This window comes from Antechinus flavipes, chromosome 5 (assembly GCF_016432865.1).
Source record: "Antechinus flavipes isolate AdamAnt ecotype Samford, QLD, Australia chromosome 5, AdamAnt_v2, whole genome shotgun sequence".
Classification (NCBI taxonomy): Eukaryota; Metazoa; Chordata; class Mammalia; order Dasyuromorphia; family Dasyuridae; genus Antechinus; species Antechinus flavipes.
In genome coordinates, this window is record NC_067402.1 from 281011262 (window position 1) to 281021697 (window position 10436).

Here is a 10436-nt window from a genome sequence, read left to right on the forward strand (position 1 = left end):
TCAGAAGGAAAGACAGAAACACCTTGGAGAGCTTTATCAAGGCCCTGGCTAAACCGATGGCAATGTTGTCCCCCGGAAAAGTCCCTCCTTGCTCACTGACATAACTGACTTAAATAGCTAGCATTGAGTTTTTAAGTGATTTCCCTTTTCTGTCCTCCCATCTCCCTGTCCCTCAATTCACTGGTCACCAGAAACCTGCCCCCCATAAACCCAAGCTGCTTCCTAGACTGGAATAAAGGATAGCATTCTCTGGGAGACGATGCTCTTGGGGATGTGACTTTTCTCCAACAAGCCATTAGAGACACTGGGTCTGCCTTGTGGTTCGAGCATCATCTCAAAATCCATGCAGGGTTTGGACAACAGGAACTGAGACAGATGTGGGACCTCCTGAATTAGCCGTGGGCCTTGCTCCTTTTATATCATGGACCTTGGCAGACAAATTTTATCTGCTTACTGGAACCTCTGATTGACTCAGGTATGTGTCTAGTGAAAAGTTTCCCACCTCGCCGGTGGCTAACAGCTTGTTTGAAATGCCAGCTGGGGCAGGCTCCCGTGGCCTGCTGCCGATGGAATATGGCCATCATGGCTTGCTTTTCACATTCCCCACTTGTTTCTCCGGTTCAGAACTGTTCTCTTTGAAATGGAAAATCTTGACTTTCTTTGGCCTGTGTCTCTCTCACTTTAGTACTTTTCCCATGTAGTTTCACTCCATCATTGATATTTACAGGAAATCTCTTTTCTTCCTAATACTCTTTTAATTTCCTTCACTGATAAGGCTTATGGGTTATAACATAACTATCTTAGCTTGCCCATTGGAAGGGCCCTCAACAGGCTGAAACTTCCCCTATTATTTGAAGTGTGACAAAACTTTATTTCTCTGGAAAACCTATTTCTGGGATAGGTGGAAAGAGCCAGATGTTAAATTTTCCATTGCATTTTTTTTAACCTTCATATGATATTGGACTATAGTGTCACACAATATTTCAAAGAGATTTGGCTTAGGACTGTGAAGAGGCCATGCCATTCAATGTTCTGGCATCAATTGGGGCGTTTTGTTAATAGAGGGGAGATCCTTTTCTTGAAAAGTAGAATGTTTTTGATAGGATCTCTGCTTTCTGGATACAGTTAAAGTTTTATTTATTTTTTTAAGAAAAAGCAAAAAGGGATTTATTACGATTTCGTAAGAAAGGGCATCTCCCAATTGGATCAGGTATTTCTCGGTAAAGGAGTGCAAAGTAAAAACTTCAAAACACAAGACTAAATAGCCTGAACGCAGAAGCCACTGAAGCCCCCCACGCCCCAAGCCTGGTCTTTTCTTAGGGAGCATTTTAACAAGGAAGTTAACAAGGATTTGTTAAACTAATGAGTGAAATTCCTGAACATAAGTGATGTAGGTAAATGGTTTTAGATTTAATATATTGAGCCAGCGTGGTGTTAGGTAAATAGATAGTCTTGGATTTCAAAGGAAAAAGAATATTTCCTCAAGTACAGGGGAAAATCTATGGCAATGATTCCTTCTGTTTCTAGCCACGTGACCTTCAGTAGAGTCAACTTTTGGATTTCTTGTTAAACGTGAAACATATAGTGAACATCAGCTTTAAATTCTTGGATTGTACTCTTAAAAGAAATACACAGACATGTATGCTCACATATACATATATACACATTTCACACACAAAACCCACCAACAGAACCTGAAAGTAGAGACTTTGTTATCCAAATATACAGTCTTTTTCTTCTGCTTTCAAAGCAATACTGATTAAGATTTGCTTAAAGAAAGCAGGGTGGGGGGGAGTGACATATATAGGCTAAAATGACAATGAACTTGGTTTTGAGAATCCAGTTTTCAAAGTGTGTTTAGGCTCTCTCAAGGGAAGAATTATTCCCATTTATGAGATCATTACAGAGCAGTTAATGGCAGCATGGATGGGAATATACCCTCAGGGAGAGATGTGCTTCACCAGTGATGGGCCAAGGTATGGTCTATAGATAGTTATTGTGTGGCTTTTAAGAGCCCCAAGAGTGTTTTGTGATGTCTGCAGGAAGCTTCTGAAGTGAGTTCTTATTTACCCAGAGCTAATCTTGGCTCATCCAGCATTCTTTAGGATCGCCGCTTTATGTTTTGAGTCATCTGAGCTTAGTGTGAAATTCTGTCATGGTGTGACTGCTTGAATACCATGTCCTATACCAATCTTAATTAAGGCAAGACATCTCAGGCTGCCTGGAAGCTTCCTGTATTTTCTGTGTCCAAGCTGACCAGAATGAATGAGTGAAGGACCCTTGGTACTACCCACCTGGGCATCTCACGTTCCTTAGGCAGCATGAGCTTCCTACGGGATCGAAAAGTTATTTGTAGGGTTAACCTATCCCAAGAGAGACAGATGGAAGAAATCAGATTTCAGACTCATATATTGTCAGAGGCAACAACCTTGCATTTGATCACCAAGGGTGGTGGCAATTTCTGAACCTAGCTATCCTTTAGTTTAGGAATGGAATCCTTAGATCCCCTTCATATTCCCCCCAAGAGCACTTCTCTTCCCAGAGAACTTCGTGTCATAGTCAAGTTTACCTTTCTTTACTGAGAGAATGACAAATTCTACTAGGGAAAACATAGTTTGGAAGAGAATGGATGTAGCAGTTATGGTACAGCTTATTTGATTACCCATGGGGAGAGGGGTGTATCATTTGCATCCATAGGATGATTTAGAATCTCAGTTTTCTAATTACATACAACTTCATCCTTCCTCCAAAAAAAAAAAGGCTAACCATCTTGCTTTGAGCATCATTTCTTGACCTTGCCCTCTCCCATTCCCATCACTCTAAGGAGCAGTGGAATGAGTGGATTGAGAAGTAGGATAGGAGTTAGGGAAGAAGCAAAAGGTAATTAAACTGATGATCAGCATCTCCTGGGAAATGAAGTTTAAGCCAATATATGGCAACAGGGAAGCTAAAATCTTCTTAGACCTTTTTTTTTTTTTAAATTATTATTTATTTCATCTATTTATTTTTTGCTGAGGCAGTTGGGGTCCAGCTATTTGCCTAGGGTCACACAGCTAGGAAGTGTTAAACGTTAGACCTTTTAACAGGGCATTGTTGCATGGAGAGGAACCTTGGGAGCAATGTAAAATGGGAAATAAACACCCAATTCACCTAACTCTTTAGGTGAGAGCTGCCCCTGAGGGCATGGTGGGCAGAGTGGGCCAGCTGGTTGCTAACTGGAGCTAAGAATGAGGGATGCAGACCGACAAGTGTGCCATTTGATGTGACCTTCAGAAGTCCTGGCAGGCAGTTCTTGCTTTTGCAGCCTCCCCTAAACCCTTGTGTTTATACCAAAAGGACAGAGTGAATAAAGGGAAGGGAAGAAATTCTCCCAGAGGCAACTCAAAAAATAAAAGTATTAGGGTTATTCTTCCCCTCCTTCATACTAGATAATAGCCTCTTATGTGGATTTTGTTTTATTTAGTTTTGGGTTCAGCCGGTGCCAGCCAAAGCCAGAGTATCCTGGGAGTGTCATCCATTACTAGGTGCCAGTGGGAGCAGTGTTAAGCCAGGACCATGGCCAATAACTGCAGACACGGGAAGGAATCCTAGCCAGAGTGCGAGGGGAGGGCTCCTGAATCAGCCGGGCTTCTCATTTTTTGATGCTGAATTGAACGTGGGGAGGGAGGCCAAAGTACCAGCTGTGGCTCCAAAGAACTTCCAGCCCAGTCACAGTGAATCAAGAATCTGCCCTTCAAAGCCAACTAACCGGGTCCCAGCCACACCACACCTTTGGCCAGAGTATGGCCTGGCTGTGGAGGCCGATTTGAGTCGAGGCCGGGTGGTCTGGGCCAATGGTCCAGCTGCCAGGGTGTGTGGAGGAAAATAGCCTTGGCTCTGGTCTCCACCTTGGAAGACGGGCTGGTGGGGCTTGAAGAACAGGAAGGGGTCGTTCCTACCTGGCTCTCCTGGGGATGGATTGTGGGTACTGCCCAGCCTCCTGGGAGTTGGGGGATGTCTCCAGGTTGGAAGCCTCCTCTCCACCTCACCTGTAAACTCAGGCTCATTGATAAAGAGCTGGAAGGGGCCGTGTGAAGTCCCCCCAACACTGCCCTCTCCCACTGCCTTCAGGCCCAGAAAAGTCAAATGGCTCATCTCAAGCGACAGGTGAAAGTAGAAGCAGAATTCAAACCTGGGCCCCCTTTTTCTTTTCCAGAGCCCTTGTCTTCGCCCAACTGCCTCTTATGGGGGATGAGATGCCACTGGTAGTGGCTAATAAGGGATTGGCCCTTACGGGACCTTCCAAAGCCCCCAAACTTTTACAACAACAAAAAGTGGCTTACCTTCTTTGGTGAGACTTGGGGATCCAGAGCAGTGCCGGCTGGCTGTGTGTGAGACATCGGGCTCCTGAACTCCTTGGGTTTGGGACTCAGCTCTCGAAGGGGACCCAGATTCTGGTGGGAGGCTTGTTCTTGCAATAGATGCAAACACAAAAGTTCTTAAGTGCGTTTTCTTTAAGAGTCCTTCCTCTTCCCAAAGTGCAAGGAGATTGTGGGCTGTCCAGACTTGCAAGTCTGGAAACATGTTTCGGGTGCTCCTCAGCTCCCTGATTCAGAACGGGAAAGGACCTTGAAGACCATTGAGTCCGACCCCTTTCCTTCATTTTATACCTCAGGACACTGAGGTCCAGGGAAAAGAATCAGGAGACCTGCTTTTCCATCCCTACTTTGCTACTTAGGGACTCAAGGGCCTTCCTGCTCTGGGCCTGGACTAGTTCACCTGTAAAAAAGGGGCAGGAAATCCCCTTTTAGTTCTAAATCTGGGGAAGGGGCTTATTGTAAATCTCACAGGTAGATGCCAGGCCATGAATTCTGGGTCTCCGGCTCCCAGTTCATTCTACTGCACGTCCTTCTCTCTCCCCTCTGGGATGCCATCGGTCAGTGTAATAAGGCCTGTGCCTGGGGAGGACTGGGGAGAATTTGTAAGCCTAATGGATGGGAATCTTTAACAATTTTTTTTTTTTAACAAAGGACTTCCTTTGGTCTCAGTTCTGGTTCATCTTCACTGGGGTTCCCCCATGGGTTGTCAGAAGTGCTGAGGCTGTCCAGCCAAAGACTGGAATTTGCTGAAAAGGAAAGGAAGAGTTCATCTAGGTTCCTATCCTGGTGTAGATGGAGGTCCAAGGCCGCCTCCAACAGGACTGTGATTCAATAATTTACCAACCAACTCATTAATTGTATTTGCAGAGCACTGTGCTCGGCAGTGAGGGTCAGACAGTGATAAAAGAGATAGTTCCTGTTCTCAGGGACCTTATGGGCTCTCCAATAAGGGAGCTAAAGCATTCCTACAAATAACTATTAATTCGGAATGGCTTCTACTACAAGAAGCCAGAGCAAAGTGAGTTTTGAGGAAGGAAGAATCATTTCCTCAGGCCTGGAGCAGTAATGGAGGCTTTTAAGGTGATGGAGAGAGAAAGAAGATTAAACTTCAATTTTTTAGGTAACTCCAATATCAACTCGACTCCTATTTCCTGAATAAGACTTTTCCTGATTGTTCCAACCCACATAAACGTCTTCTTTTGCTTAATTCCTAAAATTGTAATACAAATTACAATTCCTGACTTGTAACACAATCAAGGCGGGCAGGTTTAGGGGGATTTAGGGTATAGGGGTTACAGGGAACAGCTGTTATTAATTATTAGGTCCTAGGATTTCCCAAAGGGTAGAATAGTTACCTGAGGCCTTATTCCTGCCTTATTTTCCTTATTATCCCGCGAAAGCACTACTTGAGATGGCTTTGAAAAGGCACTGACCTGCTTGGAGTCTCTCACAAGTCCTTGCTGAGAAGGTCCTGGTCTCTGCACCGGGGCCAAGATTGTGAGGTGGGGAAGGTACCCTGTTGGGTGTTGGTTGGGAGGTGTGATGGCTGCTCTGGCTGGGGGCTTGGGCTGCTGGCCTTTCGGTGAGAGCTTCCCCTGGGGAGGAGCTCCGGATCGTGGAGACTCAGCAAGCTGTGCTTTTCGAGGCTTCCTAGAAGAACAGAAGTCCCCAACAATAACAAATCCCTTACATATCTGTATGAGCAGGTAGGTGGTGCAAAGGATGGAGTGCCGAGAGTCAGGAAGATCATGTTCCTGAATTCAGATCTGACCTCAGACACTTACCAGTTGGGTGACTCTGGGCAGTCCCTTCACCCTGTTTGCCTCAGTTTCCTCATCTGTAAAATGAGCCAGAAAAGGAAATGGCAAACCAGTCCTGTATCTGCCACAAAAATCCCAAATGGGGGTCATAGAGTTGCATGTGACTGAACAACAAGAACCAATATAAATCTATATAAACCTATATGTGTGTATAATTTCAGAGAGCAACCCTTCTAAGAACCATGTTTTTAAATAATGGAAGAAAATGGTGAAAGATGCAATTTTTTCCCATCTGAGGTCATAGATCTTCCTGAAATCAATCCACAGACGCCACCCTTTGGATTAAGAACTCCTGCTCTAGTCAAATATCAATCTACCTGATGGCAATGGGAATGAAATGTAGAAATAGTTCCTAGACAGGGGAAAAACGTATCTCAAAAACTGACTTTTGCCCACTCAGCCTTTCAAAAGGATGGGAACCACTTCACTCCTGGTTATCAGTTTGCAAATGATTCCTTCCCTACAGTTTTGTTTCAGAATCTACAGGTTGATAGATTAAGCAAAAGGATGATTTTTCTCTTGTGGCTAAGGGCAACCAGGCTTTTTACTTGAGAATTCCATGTATGTACGTACATGTTTGCAGACATACTTACATTTATCAGAAGGCTGAGCCTTGAGGGGATAGACAAAAGATTGGGAAGGTTTTCCAAGCGGAAACCTCAGCTGCATCTGTCCTTGGGATTTATGGATTTTAGCAGAAATGGGGAAGATTATGAGAAAAGACCTCATAAGCTATAGATAACAAACCTCCGTTTTACAGAGAGGGAAACTGAGCCCTAGAGGGTCTGAGTGACTTCAGAGGATGATGGATTGATTTACAGCTCTAAGGGACTTTAGAGACCTCGCCATCTGACCCATCCTGCTCATTTAACAGGAAGATAAGGCTGAGAAAAGTTAATTGACTCGCCCATTGTCATCCTGGTAGTTAGTGTCAGGGATGGGATTTAGACCCAGGTTATACTCTTTCTGCTGTGTAATTTATAGTGGGCAAATGAGGAGATGCAAAGAGACTCCTATTGTGAAGTTATGGAGATGGGGATGACCTTGGAGAACTTGGAGGTTGCCCAGGTTTTTTTTGGGATCCTGTGGTGTTTCATGCAGGGCAGAGCTCGTGTGAGAGTGTCTGTTGGGGCTAGGACAAGAAAGATGGCCTGGAGAGATGAGAAGCAGCCGGGGGAGAGAGAAGGGCCTCAGACAGAGACACAAAAGTCTCCATTGACTAATGTCTGTATCAGAGCACACACACACAGACACAGACACACACCCCTGTTCACATTCAGTACAGGGGGTGAAGAGTCCCTGTCAGGGCAGTGGGGTGGGGGCCGGACGGGGGACAAGGCCCACTTGTTTGCCTCTAACGTTAATGGATCATGGGCCACTGTGGCCCGGAGCACAATGAGGATACTATTTTATGGGGATGGGGGGGAGAGGTGGAGGATGGGAATGGAGCGCACTTGTCCTAAGGGGTCCTGCAGAGACTCTCAAACGGAATCACGAGGGTCCTCTTCCTTCTCCCCTTTTCTACAGCTCCTCCCCACTCCCACGCTCTTCTCTGCAGGGGATGGAGTCTCTGCAGGGAGTAGAAGGGGTGATAAGATGCCATTCCAGCCACGTTGAGACTGGGCTTCTGGCCTGCCCCTTGCTCGGCACTGGCCACTAGAGGAAAAACCCCACCATGTTCCCACAGGATTTCCCCCTTCCTGCTCTCTATCCGGAGTGAAGGAGCTGCCCCCTGTCCCCCTGCCCCATCCCTAGGAGCTCTCATTTGGGAGACCACCAGAGCTGCTGGCAGCTCTTTGCTCCTGTGCGTGGTCCCCAATCTGAGGCGTGCACGGGGCTGTCCATCGTCTGGAAGAAGAGAGAAGGGCTGGGAATGGAGAGGGGTGAGGGCCCCCATTGGGTGGGTCTGAGAGAGCCCAGCGGGTGGCCTCCAAGCTCACGCCCTGGGCGGACACTAGATGGCAGGCTCCTCCAGAGCAAAGCCCTATGGGTGGAAATCGACAATTAGAAATTGTCGTCCAGCTGTGGAGATCTGGGAGCTAAGGAACAGCTGGAGAGCATCCAGCCTCGAGCTGCTGCCAGCCCCACCCAGCTCATCCTGGGGAGGAGGCTGGGGGAAACCCAGATTCCAGTTAGGAGCCCTGGCCAAGCCAGGCCGGGAGGGCAGTGCCAATGAACGCCAATAATAATCAATACCGTAGAACTTTATATTTAAAAGGAAGAGCAACTTGTACATAACAGATTTAAAGTCTTGTGAGCAATCATCTTTTTTATCCTAATTTATTATAAAATACTTGTTATTCTTGAAATTAGAAATAAAATAAATTTATCTGTAAAATATATTAAAAAAATAATCAATATCATAGGGCAATGACAATGAACGCCAATAATAATCAATGTTGTAGCACCAGTAACAGTAATAAAAGGAGTGAATGGACAGAGGGGTCTGAGCCTTGGAGAGACCTGCTTCAAGAGCTGCTTCTCTCCCATAATTGCTATGTGACTGTACAAATCCCTCCTGGCAGCTCCCTAAGACTAGGGGTTGCACATGAGTTGAACATCTGTATTAGTGGATAGAGTTTCCATACTGGGAGTTTACAAGCCCATAATAAAAGAAAATGACACATCCCAATACTTGGGAGTGGGCTAGACCTATACAGGGAACTCCCAATGAAGGAGACAGAGCACTGACCTGGAGTGAGTTAAAATCCTGCCTCGTGACCCGGAGCAATCACTTAATAGCCCTCTGCCTCAGTTTCCCCATCTGCAAAATGACTCAATATCCCTTAAAGTCCTTTCTAAAACACTAAATCTATGAACTTTCTGCCAATACAAACCAGCAGCTTCTCTGCAATGACAGCTTAGAGTATCAGGAGTACTCAGCCGTTAATTCATAATAGCCGGCATTTATGTAGGGCCTACAATTATCAAGCATTGTGCTTTACAGATATCTCATTTGATCTTCACAACAACCCTGGCGGGAGATCCTTTTATTACAGTTGGAGAAACTGAGGCACAGAGGGTTACACAGGTAGCTCTATCCACTGCACCATCCAACTGCCTCTGAAATGAGTTGCTTAGGATTATGGGGTGAGGATGTGTCAGAGAGAGGATTCAAACTGAAGGGTACCTGCTCCTGAGACCAGTTCGCAATCCTATGCAATACTCCTCCTCACAAGTGTTTCAGGACCATTCCTATTTGATTATTTTAAAAAGGAAAATAAGATGAATAATAATAACCGTCGATATTTATGTGCTGACGTTTGACATTCATTATCTCATTTGGTTGAACATGATTTAAAGGAGCTCAAGACACAAGCAGTCTACACATGTAACACATTGCGTTGTATTGCAAAGTCTTTTTTAAAAAAAATAGTATTTTGTTTCCCCCCCATTTACATGTCAAGAAGATTTTTAGCATTCAATTTTACAAGATTCTGAGCAAATTTTTCTCCTTCCTTTCCCTCCCCTTTTGTGAAAATGGTAGGCAATTTGATATAGTTTTATACATGTGCTATCACGTAAAACATATTTCCACATTAGTCACAGTTGTGAAAGAAGAAACAGATCAAAAGGAAAAAAAAAAACACGAGAAAGTCAACTATGTGAGAAAAATCTGCTTCGATCTGCTTTCAGAATCCATCTGTTCTTTATCTGTGGATGGATAGCATTTTTCTTTGCGAGTCTTTTGTGCTTGTCTTGGGTCATTATGTTGCTGAGAAGAGCTGAGTCATTGAGTTGCAAATTCTATCTGATTTAAAAATGAAGCTTAAACCGTAGAGTTCTGGGGATGAGAAGGAACCTCACAGAGCATCCAGTATAACTCATGCCCAAATAAAAATCCCATCTAATATCTGTGACGAGGGATCGTCTCCTTTCTACCTGAAGACTTCCGGTGATGGAGAACTCATTTCCTCATGCCTTCTTTGTGCATTCTCCTTTGCATCCTATCCAGCACATCCTATCTCCTATCCATCACAGGTAGCTGGGTGATACAGGTAGGGAATGGTACATGTAGGAAGGGTCAGAATTGATTGACCCATAGAAGGATTGAAATAGATTGGTTCAGTGTCAACCCCTTACCCTGAACTGCTTTATATTTTTACTGATAACATAGAGGCTGTCGTGTTTATCAGCTCCAAGAATGACCCAAGGATGGGAAGGAGAGCTAGCCCATTGGAGGCACGATCAGAATCCAGAAAGATCTCGTTAGGTTAAAATAACAATAACAACTAATCTCATATAGCACTTAACTCTG